Below are 13,381 nucleotides of genomic sequence, written 5' to 3' on the forward strand. Positions count from 1 at the left end.
AAGGATAATTTTTTACAATTATTTTCAATTAGTTTTATAAATGATTTTGATCATTTCATTATATAATTTCATGTCATAAAATTACAATAATGGGCATTAAAAATAACCCAATGGCATAACAAACAGTGTGGCAAATCTGTCTTCTGCTTTGTATCATATTAAGGTGTGCTTATCCTGCCTATTAACTCTATTTTAATTCATACTGACATGGCAATTTCTGAAGTCTTTCCCACTGATAAATCTGTCAGAACCTTTCACTTGAGTTTTGCAAAGATCAAAAAAGAGGTTAAGAGAGTATTTTTCAAATCATTGAAAAACACTGAAAGTGCCACTGCAGAAAAAAACAAAAAACAAAACAAAGATGGGCTACAGCAGAAGAAGGTGAAGAAGGCACACCAACTACCATCCCAGCCCGCTAAGAACAGGAAACTGGAACCCCTTTGCATGGGCTCAGCAAAACTGAAGAATAGAACATTGGAAAAACATTGCCTGGTCAGATGAGTCTCAATTTCTGCTGTAACAATTAGATGGCAGGGTCAGAATTTGGTATGCTAAAGCCTATTGTTGCTGATTATGCTCATTAATTTATGACCACAATGTACCCATCTTCTGATAGCTGCTTCCAGCAGGATAAAAAAAGAAAAAAACTTATCCAAAGGTCAGAACATCTCAAACTCATTTCTTAAATGTTACAATGAGTTCGCTATATTCAAATGGCCACCATATCTTAATTTGATCCAGCAGCCCTGGGATTTGGTAGAACAGGAGATTTGCCCCATGAATGTGCAGCTAACAAATTTGCAGTAACTGTATGATGCTATGATGTTAATATGGCACAACATATATTTCATTTCCATATTAATCTGTATTTGATCATATTTAATCACTCCTGCCTGGGGGTGAGTGAGAATAGGCCGTGGTTGGGGTGTGGGGTGTCACTAAGACATTAAAATCACATGTATAAAACCACCAGTCAAATCTAATGAAAGCTTGTTCAAAAGTTTTAATTTTCCCAAAAGAAGGTTTAAAAAAACAGTTACAATACTCTAGTGTACCTGAGTCAGGACAACAATAAGATTGGGTAATGACTGGCTAATGTTTTTTATGTCGACTTTTGATCAGCTCAACTGTCACATACCGTAGATCTCCATCTCCACTCTTCTTTGAGTTGCCATCTCTCAGTTGCGTTGAGTTTACACACTACCGGTCAGAAAACCCCAATTTTTCCAGGTTTTTATTGAAAATTAATGACTGATTGCGCTCTGAAATGAAAGCATAGTACATATGAGCAACTGGAGTTAAAAAAGAAATTATGGAACTTTTGACTAATCAAAGTAGCCAACTACCCAAGCCAGCTCGATGTGGTTTAAGTCTGGAAACTGTGCTGGCCACTCCATGTTTTTGAGCTTACCATCTTGTTAAATTTCCCTGAGGTAGTTCTGGCATAGCTTGGACTTATGTTTTGGGTCATTATCTTGTGGTAGAATGAACCCCTGACCAACTAGGCGCATACCAGAGGGTTTTGCATGGCACTGCAGAATGCTGTGGTAGCTGTTTTGGTTCAGGGTGCCTCTCACTCTTTACAAGTCACTAGGGCTGCTCAATTAATCGAATTTTAATCATGATTACGATCTGGGCTTTCAACGATCATTAAAAATGACTGAGCCGATTATTAGCCCCTCCCTTGTGCTTTACTCTCGCGCTGCTCCGTGTGGCAAATCGAGCGCACCTCTCTGCATTTTGAACACGCATCACAACAATTAAGAGGACCCGAGGAAAGCTCGGAAAGCTAAGCAGAAGTTATTTGGAGAGGAGAGTGACTGCCGTTGGTTGAAAAGAGAGGTAAAAAAAAACTTCAGTGGTGTGGAAACATTATGGGTTCGCGGAGTCAGACGTGGATCAAGTAGACATAGTGTGTAAACTTTGCTACGGTGTCATAGCTGCACCACAGAGCAACACTGCAAAGTTCACTAAACATAGATGTTTACATTTTTCATTTATTTTTTATATTGCAAACATTTGCACTGTTATCAGTATTTGCACACTATTTTATATTATTTTTTAAAGTCATTATTCAATACATTGTTATTGTTAACCCTTTTAATCCCTGTAGAACCGGAACCGCGTAAGCTAGCGCAATAATTTGTTTTGCATATGAAACCGGAGGAGTTGTACTTACATCTTATGCCATCAGCTTGTCCTCGGCCATGGTTTCCTTCCACATAAAGCTTTGCAAAAATTGCATAAAAAGCACTTGCAGCAACTAAAACATAATATTCCAGAAACAGGCTTTGCCGATCCGATCAGCTGTTCGTAACACTTCCCACATTGAAAAAGACGTCAACACAAACTATCGCATGTCCGCCATTTCCTGACAGACACCGGAAGTGACGTCATTTTTCGCGGAAAATGTAGTTTTTTACTTGTAGGCCTTAAAAGCCTATACTGGTGTTTTTATAAGTCATGTTTGACTTTTCTGAATAGTTTCTGGGATGCTTAGAACTCGAATTGCACTGCTGGAAATAGTTTATTTTGATGCACCTGCTGTTTTCTTTGCAAATTTGCATCATAGGATTGTTTTTTTGTTTTTCCTGCAGTATATAAAAAATGCTGTATCTCCAAAATAAAACTATGAAGACACTCAAAATAAATTTCCTGTTGTTGTAAACTATTTTTTGCAACTTTTTTGTATTTAACGTTTTGAGGAATAAGCCTCTTAAATTTCCCCAATATATGTAAAAAAAACAATTTTCAATTTTTTTGTAGTTTATTGCACTTTTTTTGCAATTAATTTTTTTTTCTTTATTATTTGTCACATGCATAGTTATACAAGTATAACACACAGTGAAATGTAGCCTGACACGCTCCTCGACATGTGCAAAAATTGGGGGGGGGGGGGGGGGGGGGGTGTAGAGGAAGAACATTATATATATATATATATATACACATATAGTATATACACTGGGTGAATGTGCAGTAGTAGCAGCAAGCAGGTGAATTCTGTACATTAATATGAATAGACATCTGACTAATGTAATTACTAATGTAATTAATGTAATTAATTACTGACGTAATGCATAAATATTATTAAAATATGGGCTATAACAGTTGTATTGATGTATAGCAACTTGAAATGCTCCCACAAATGGCACTACAGCATGTAAAAATATAATATAAGCTCTGGCGGACTTGGTTCAGACGTAGTGCAGAAGCTGCAGGCGCTTTCTCCTGATGCACCAAACTTTATAATGGGGGACTTTAACCATGTCTCCCTTAAATCAACTTGGGCAATCTGTATCAATATGTATCCTGTCCTACCAGACGGGATAAAATGTTGGACCTCTGTGTGCATCTTCTGCCCATCTATAAAACTGTCTTAAAACGAGAGAAGACAAAGACTAAGGATGTTGACATATGGTCAGAAGAATCTGTGCTTATCTTGGAGGAATGTTTTAAGTGTACAGATTGGGAAGTTTTTATTCAGTCTTGTGGAGATGATCTCGACGCTTTGGTGGATGTTACTAGCTCTTATGCAGTATTTTGTACAGACATGATTATACCCCGTAAGCGCGTTAAAGTCTACGCTAACAATAAGCCATGGGTCACTAAAAGCGTCAAATCCTGTTTAAGGAAAAAGAGACGGGCCTTTAAAGAGGGGGCTGTTACCGATTTTCAGACAGCCACCAAGGAAATGAAAATCGAGATCTTGAAAGCAAAACAGAGCTACAAAAACCTTCTTAAAAGCAAATTTGCTGCAAAAAAATTTGGGTCTGCCTGGACTTGTATGAAAACCATAGCAGGGTTTCAAAATCCCCAGAGCAGTAGTCAGGTCATTTTAGATGGTTTTAATTCAGACAGAGATTTTGCAAATGCTTTAAACATGTTTTATGCTCGTTTTAGTTCTTCTGATTTTAGCGAGGATATTTTGGAACTGAAACTGAAACTGAGAGATACTCAGCACTTTATCATTGAACTCAGCGATGTTAAAAAGGCCTTTCATACAGTCAATGTGAACAAGAGCAGGGTCCTGATAATATTAGTGGCCGCCTCATGAATTTTTTTTCACATTCTGTCTCTCACAGTTGAAGTGTACCTCTGGTGCAAATTACTGACCTCTGTCATCATTTTAAGTGGGGGAACTTGCACAATCGGTGGCTGACTAAATACTTTTTTGCCCCACTGTATGTGCCACAGTGAGCTTTATATATTTACTAGATATGTGTGTTTTGTTTTTTTTTGTTTTTTAAAGGGATGCCAAATGCTGTCATTTTTCTGTAAAGCAAATTTAACTTGTCTTTGGGTATAAATAAAGTTACCTTGACCTTGAGGTCTTAAAGGGTTAAATAAATATCGTCAAATAATCGAGATCTCAATTTCAGTGAAAATAATCGTGATTATCATTTTTGCCATAATCGAGCAGCCCTACAAGTCACCAACCATTCATCCAGCAAAACAGCCTCAGAATATCAGAGCACTTCCTTCTCCACTTTTGACAGTTGATGCCACAAACCATGGACCCATCCTTTTGCCTACTTGACGGCATACAAAGATCCTGTGTAATGAACCAAAGTTTTCAAATTTTGTTTCATTAATCCATAATACCAGTCCTCAGTAAACTAATGGTGGTGTTTTATGGCCCTGGCAAACCTCTTTGTCTCATTCTGAGATCTTAGCAATGGCTTTCTTGCTGCAACTCACTTATCACACAAGCTGTTAGCCCTTAGAAACTTGTCCTCTGATTCAGTTGTGGCTTTGGGTCTGCCAGACCTCTTCCTGTCAGAGTTTGCCCCACTTTCTGAGTGGTTTTTCATGGTTGTGCCCACTGTTGTTCTGCATAGGCCTGAAGCCCCTCAGTGAGATCATTCACAAGACTGACTGCGGATACAGACTGTGGAACGGCCCAAGTGTCAGCCACCTTGTCTACATGGATGACATAAATCTGTACATGAAGAGTGAACTGATCCACCAAGATTTACAGCAACGACATTGGAATGTCATTCAGATTGGAGAAGTGTAGTCGGACGGTAACGAAAAGAGGGAAAGTAGTCACAACTGAGGGGACTGGACTACCAGGAGGTAACACTGAAGACACTGAGGACAGCTACAAGTACCTGGGAATACCACAGGCAAATGGGAACCACAAAGAGGCTGCTAGGAACGCTGCAATCACCAAGTACCTTCAGAGGGTCAGGCAAGTCCTGAGGATTCAGCTGAACAGTCAGACGAGGAAGTTCCTGACCATGCATGGAGGGTCCAACACCCTGAGATTGTACACTAAGTGGAAGGAAGGAGCGCAGGGACTAGTGAGTGTCAGTAACACAGTCAAGGATGAGACAACAAACATCCAGAAGTACATCAGAAAAGATGGAAAGACTTGCTCAGTGAATACCTCAGGCAGTAGAAACCCAAGATAGAGGAGCAAGAGGAGGAACCATCATGGAAGGACAGGCCCCTCCATGATATGTACCACTGGCAGATATAGGAAGTGGCTGACATTCAGAAATCTTACCAGTGGCTGGACAAAGCTGGACTGAAAGACAGCACAGAGGCACTAATCATGGCAGCACAAGAACAAGCTCTAAGTACAAGATCCATAGATATCTATCACACCAGGCAAGACCCCAGGTGCAGGCTGTGTAAAGATGTCCCTGTGACAATCCAGCACATAACAGCAAGGGGCAAGATGCTAGCAGGCAAGGCATACATAACCAAGTGGCTGGCATAGTATACAGAAACATCTCTGCCGAGTATAGCCTGGGAGTCCCGAGGTCAAAGTGGGAGACGCCCCCTAGGGTGGTCGAGAATGATTGGGCTAAGATCGTGTGGGACTGCCAGATACAGACAGACAAAATGGTGATTGATAACCAACTGGACATAGTAGTTGTAGACAAGCAGAAGAAGACAGCTGTAGTGATAGACGTAGCGATACCAAATGACATTAACATCAGGAGGAAGAAACACGAGAAGCTGGAGAAGTACCAAGGGCTCAGAGAAGAGCTCGAGAAGATGTGAAGGTAACAGTACCCAGGGGTAATTGGAGCGCTTGGTGCAGTGACCAAGCTAGACAAGTGTCTCCAGCAGATCAACATCTGCCATCTCTGTTCAGAAGAGTGCATTCCTAGGAACAACAAAGATACTGCGCAGGACCCTCAAGCTCCCAGGCCTCTGGTAGAGGACCCGAGCTTGAAGGATAAAGACCGCCTGCAGGGCTGAGAGGGGAATTAAAAAATATATATATTCTGGATGCCAATACATCATAGGCATCCAGTTTATAAGCATGAATCAATATGAATTCATCAGTTGCTTAACAAAGATAAATGTTTCCTTTCCTCCACTGTGCAAGATTAAAGGAAGGTGATGCAAAATGATGATGGTATGATATTTGATAGCCAGCACATCACAAAGGAACAAATGAAATCACTAACTCTCGTACTTGTAATCTCTGGGCCAATCAGTGCACCCACTAACGCTTTCTCTCTCTCTTCAGTGCGCCTGTGAGCACCACACCACCAGTCGCCCCTTATGTAATGTACTGTACCTCAGGCCGCTATTCTAAGAATTCCCTATCAAGTATTATATTGTGTATGAAGCCACGCCAAGTGTTTAGGTTTTGTTTTGCCATATCAGTGCAATCCTGAGTTATTGTAAATGAAGCTTCTTTTAAGTTAAACTGTTCTTTTAAGTTAAACTTCTTTTAAGTTAAACTGTTTTGCCTCCGCACTTCAATCCTGCACTTGAGTCCAGTTCTGGTACAGACCTCTCGCCTTCTTTGACAGAATGAATCTTTCAAATCTCTGCAGTCACTCTGTTTTATAATTCAAACAAAAAAGTTTATCTGCACATGGTGAATTAAGCATCATGTTATTAATCGTTGATTTTATTTTTATTTAAGTTTATGTTTATCACATCAGTCATCTACATATACCCTGACTGACAGCAGGTAAATCCCCACTTGATTATTATTATTTTTTTGATAAACCCTGGAACCCTGGAAGGAAAACCATTTTCTCACATTTATATTGTGTCATTATGAGTAAACTGTGGCTGTAGAAACTGGAGTCAAGTAATTTTGTGGTATCAAAATTGCATTCCATGCTTGGGATCTGTGGATCTTATAACATACCATAAACTCTAAGAGAGAGGTCTGCTATTCTGGCTTGTATGCACTGGTGAGTCAATTAGCTGGATTTTTGCATGCACCTACAAATGTGATGCGCTCCAGAGACAGCACATAAGAGACCAGCAACTGGCCTGAACTCTATACTCTTCCGCTTCAATCTTCCCATCCTCCTTTGCTCCTCTGATCCACCGACGGATGGAAAAATTAAAGGGCAGGAGGAGGAAGAAGAGTGAGATGAAAGACATGGCAATCTAAAAAGAGAGGAAGAAATCCAATTAAGGACAGAAGAAGAAGGAAATTTATGCAATCAGATGATTTTCCCACCAAAGGCAACTCTGTAACAGGCTGTAAGACTCGTTGTTTATGCATCACAGGAAAGAAGTAAAAGTCAGAGGAGAAATACTCAGTATACAGCAGGAAGGGAGAGATAGTAATTAGGTTCTGAAGTAACCTAATGTTATTTTTACAGTTTAGTGCAATAAAGCAGACAGTTTTGTACATTTTAATGACTGCTTTTCTTGCACATGTCAGAGAAATCAGAGATTTAAAGTTAAAAGAAACATTTTTAATCCATTATCCTTCTGAGAAGTATTTGAGGTTATTTAATTTTAATACAGTTAAGCTAAAACAGTGGTTCCCAAACTTTTTTTGCTGGGCCCCCCTTTATTTTACATGAAAAATGTTCACGCCCCCCCACCCCCCGCGCCTGCACGCGCGCATGCACACGCACTAACACATCCTCCAACCACACACACCCATATTTTGCTCCATTGCGGTTTATTTCACACCTCAATCATTTAGTAAACAATTAAGCAAATACAAGTAATCTGCAATAAATGACAGGTAGTAATAAAATAAACTACTAACTCTTTTATGCTACGTCCGCACCTACACGGGTATTCCACATGTAAACGGCGTTTTGAATCACCGAAAACGGAGATTTTTTAAAACCCTTTTTTTGCGTTTACATGTGGACCATTGACTGTAGAAAAGATGGACGATGCGACAGCGCCTCTTACCATTGTGCAAAAATGAAGCCAAAATATCTCACTTGTGGAGGGTTCCATCTTGGAGGGTTCCATCTTGCAAATTTGAAGCCAGTAGTGACTTGAGGTGGAGCGACTGTGTAACGCTCCCGCCCACACACCCGCTGGACGTGACCGCAAACACACCCCCCTACACTTTTTACATAGCCCGGCTGCTCGAGTTCTTTTGCTGGTTTACCGCGACTGATGACTTGTTTAATTAAGGTAAATACAACCATGTCACTGTTATTAAAAAAATAAACACAGCTTATCAGCTTATAGTTCTAAAATCACTCTGTTGTTAATCCTTTGCTAGATTAGCCGCTAGCATACACACTGTGTTGGAGGCTTGTTGCTAGCTAGTTAGCGATGCTACACACCTGTTTTTAGACAGCGATGAGATCAGCTGCACACTCCACAGAAGCCCAGAGTTACTATTAATATCAAAAATATAATGCTGTCCTTTGAGATTTTAACATAAGACATAAGACTGTGAGTATAATGGATCTAAAACTGTTTAAATCTTCAGAGCCCTCTACAGCCTGGTAACATGGAAACTTTAAAAACAGCAGCAGAACGTTTCAGTAGTGTAGTCTAATTTGTTCTTTTCATTTAATAATAGAGTCCATATTATATCAACAGCTACATTCACCCTGGAGAGAAACTAGTGAGGGAGACCATCAGGACCAAGCTGGGTTTCCTGGGTCCAGAGGTTTGGAGAAACTTCTTTCCTTTCTTTCATCACAGCTGTCCTGTGCCAGAAGTTCTGTTGACCCTCTGAGAGAGGCTTCATTTAAGAAACACCAGGAACACTGAAGCTCATCGCATTGATCAAGCGGGACTCATCATCTTCACCAGCAGCTCCCTCACAGGGAAATCTTCAGCACTCCTCTGTAGACCCGCCCCAGAAGATGGATAAGCCCAGCATTTCATGAACACTGTGATGGAGACCTTTGGTTTGTGTAATGTTATAAATACTCAGATACTCCCCAGAGGCTCTGGACTTTTACATAAACATATTATATTCAGTCCTGTAGAAAGTTCTATATTTAAAAATATATGATCCTCTCTGGTTACTCTGGTATGAATAACTCTGAATTACTTTATGGTAAATAACACACTATCTGCAAAAAACTGTGAAAGAATTCCAGATGACAAGTTTGTACTTCAACATACAAGTGACGACCTTTGAAATTCATCAGGTTTTATTTAATTGTGTTAGAGAAAATCTCATGTGCTCTTCATGCAGCTGAGTACATCAAATGTTTAAAATGGAAGCTGTGCAGGTCTGAGATCAGCAGCTTTGTGAAACACCAAACTGAGGTCCTGTTAATGCTGATGTATAGTGACACAGTTACATGAGTGATTAATCCTTTTGTTTTTTTGTCTTTAACTTTATCAATAAAACAGCTGCAGCTTTCACTACAGCACATGTGGTACTTTAACCTTTGTACTGTTTTCATCAGTTCATTTTGCAGTTAACATGTGACATGTTGGATGATTTGTCTGCTGTCACTGGGTGGTGCTGAGGTCTGAATCTGAGGGCAGCTCCTGTAATCACAAGGACAACAGAACCATCAAACTCAGATATAAATTTTATCCCTCAAAATTGAAATAAAGCTGATTCTTCTGTCCTCACACACTCAGGATCTGAAGTTCTTCTCTTACATTTTTTTCAGTATTACAGTACACTACAGTACTTTAATCCATACTTCCTGATTAATGAGGAGTTACTGAAGTACAAGCTGTCAGGTTAAAACACTCGGTCGTGTTTTCGTAGCGTAAACGCTGGCCCTCCTCTCAGAGCCTATGCTCTATCTGCTATTCCCGAACAGAGATACGCAAGTTTCTCTGTGACTGCAGCTGCCAGTCAAAGCTGTTATGATGACGTTTCACCCCAATTTAACACCACCGCGGTAGGAATTAGAATCAAACTTATGGGAGAGGAGACCCCTTGGACATCAATCAGCATGATGAGAACTATTGATAACAAAAGAAAGAATCTTATCTTATTTAAAAAAATTATCTAAGGAGAATTAATAAATTTTAGTCTGACCCCAGTCCCATCCACTAACATGGAGGAGGCGGGGTTTATGACCTGCAGCCTGACACCAGGGGGCGATAGAGACATTTTGGTTTCATTATTGGGGAGCTGTCGCGTCGTCCACGTTTTCTACAGTCAATGGTGTAGACGAGGAATGCAGAGTTCGTCACGCAACATCAAAGGTATGTGCCTTTTTTCACCTCATGCTATGCGCCACATTATTGTTTACATGAGATGAATTGCAGAATGGCAGATAGAGAGAAAATACTGTTACTGTTAATCTGACTATCTGCAGTTTTTACACGCTTACATATACACATGCAGTTACTGTCCCTCCATTTAGAAAGTCAGTGTAATTATTTTACTGTAGTTGTTTTTTTTCTGTGTAATAATATTCAACGTTGCTATCAATACATTTTTCAAAAAATGCCTCTCTGTGCAAAATGGGTTTAAAAAAATAAACAGCTGTGGGATACTGTTTGTCTGTGACTTGAACTGGGGGAACAAATCGTGGTAGGATCAGCCTGATATTATCCCGTTGTAACTTTACTGTATAAAGAGCTAACATCTCCAAAACGTCAGGAGTAGTTAGTCATTACAACAAGTGTTTGTGAACTAAAAATCAAGAATGTGGAATACTGTTTGTCCGTGATTTAAATAGCCCAGCGCTGCTCCCAACGAAGGGAAAACCAATCCTGCAGGGGAGACCTACCTCGGCACTTGTGCAGGTGAAGCCAAAGGGAAGATATGCGTCACCATATTTTCTAGTCTTTGGCTTAGAATGAAGTTGGTTTTGGAAACATATTCAGCAATGCTTCATCTCCTGCTTTGCATTTCTGTGGGCGCCCCGTGATAGCAGTGTCCAAGCGTTTTGTTTTTTTTCCGTGGCGACCGTGGCTCAAGAGTTGGGAATTCGCCTTGTAATCAGAAGGTTGCTGGTTTGAGCCCCGGCTCGGACAGTCTCGGTCGTTGTGTCCTTGGGCAAGACACTTCACCTACTGCCTACTGGTGTTGGCCAGAAGGGCCTTGCTTTTGTCAGTCTGCCCCAGGGCAGCTGTGGCTACAACTGCAGCTTGCCTCCACCAGTGTGTGAATGGGTGGATGACTGGGTGTGTAAAGCGCTTTGGGGTCCCTAGGTGGGACTAGTAAAAGCGCTATACAAATACAGGCCATTTACCATTTCCTTTTCATACCCCCCCCCCCCCCCCCCCTCTCTCCCGCCATGGCTCCCACACTTTGGGAAGGTCTGAGCTAAAAGAAGCATTTCCGACATGATACTCATTTGAGATTAACATGAATATTTAAACACTATGCGGCTTCATCTTTGAAACACTTGATGGCTGGTACCTGTAAGGCTGCTACAGCTGGTAATCTTATTAAGCATGGGCTGTATCAGTGCATCTCAGCTGCCTCTTTGTGGTTAGTTACAGGAAAGCCTTTAATTCTGCTCCTGAATATCAGGTTAAGGGCCAGACCCTAAATGGAAGCTAAGCATCTCACTTAAAACAAAAGTCAAAAGTCTATTGTATCTGTCTATTAAAATAGGCGTCAGAATGCTTCAATGCATTTATCTGTTTGTTTTTAACAAGTTATTTACCTTTTTAAAGAGACTGTGGCTTTGCATGATTAACAGATTGTCAAATTGAGTTAGCAGAGCAGAACTGGGAAAAGACTCGATTTGATTTCATATTTCATTTGTGATTCATGATCATCATTCATTAGCTGAGCTGCACACAGCTGCTTTGACTGTCTACACGTTGTTCCAATGCTTTCTTATACTATGGAACTGGATTCTGCCATTCAGTGAGATGCCACACATGCACAGGGTGTCCTTTGATGTCACTCTTTTATGTCGCTCTTTCATACAGCGCATGGCAATATTAGACACTGAAAGAAGCTCTTTTTTTAGTGATTAATTATCATAAAAACACACTGCATTACACTCTGATGCAGGTTTTTGTGAAAGCAGATGGAGTAGTATCATGCAAAGATTTCTTTGTGATTTATCAACTTAACACATGTATTTTCTCATTAACCAGCTTGTCTGATGAGATATAGATGAGTGTAGTGTGGAAAAAACTGTTAATAACTTGTTTAATGTGTAAGTCAAATCCTTCACATAGAAGTGTCAAATCATAAATAAGGAACATTACCTCCCACCATGTCTAGTCTGGCAAAATGGTAAAGTTCAACTGGTGCTGCTCCATCAGGCATTTTCAGAGTAGTACAAAAGTGAAACCACTTGTTTTTTTTGTCAATACCTACAGAGTGATTAAAAACATTAATGGAAAATTCAAGGTGGTGTATTCAACAGTACAGCAGGTTAAATTTACCACATCCCAGTTAATTATGTCATATTTGTCATATTATGTCATATATTCAGCCGCGATTCTTTCACTATTATATTAATATATTTTAATATGATTTTAAAATGAAGGTGTAGGCCTGTTTTTAAGCTCTGTTAAAACAGTTTTTTGTATGTAGCCCTCAAAAGACAGGCAGCTACAAACATGATCATATAGAAAAGGTGTTCCTGGAGAGTAAACAGAATGTAAAGTATTTAAACTGAGCTCCAACTTAAACACTGTGGCAGTAATATGGATCCATATGATGCTGAAACATTTTTCTGCAGTATGAGCACTTTTCCTGATTCTCTAAAGCATAGAATGTCCACTTTAGTGTTGCTGTCTCCTTCCCAGCATTATTATATTGTTTAAAACCAGTTACTGTAAGAGGCATACTAAAACCTAGTGCTTGGTGTCCTCAGAAAAAACGGCATGGATGCTGAAGATTATTTTCTGAGATGTGTATTGTACAATTTATGTTCATGATGTTTTGAAGGCCAAATATTAGAATTTTATTTGTGTTTTTTTTGTTTGTTTTGTTTGTGTTGTTGTTGTTTTTTAACTATTGGGGAAAACTAAAGCAGTTGCATTAAAGCCCAACGATGTCAGCTAGATGATTACTACTAGGTGTCAGGCAGTTTACCTTTCCATAGAACAATGTTTTATTTGCCTTATCACAGATGTCTACAAGCTGTGACTGCACTCCATCTTTGCCGAATAGAATATGCCGGCACAATGCATGGCCAGAGGTACCCCTGTGTACTTAAAGTCATGCCTTGGCTTTTTGCAAATAGTAAGAGGTGGTGACACATAAAGGCATAAATAGCTGTTAACTAGCTTTTCTACA

Source organism: Diplotaxodon limnothrissa, linkage group LG2 (genome assembly GCF_057381915.1).
Source record: "Diplotaxodon limnothrissa isolate DT_005_m linkage group LG2, D_limnothrissa_male_GT1.1, whole genome shotgun sequence".
Lineage (NCBI taxonomy): Eukaryota > Metazoa > Chordata > Actinopteri > Cichliformes > Cichlidae > Diplotaxodon > Diplotaxodon limnothrissa.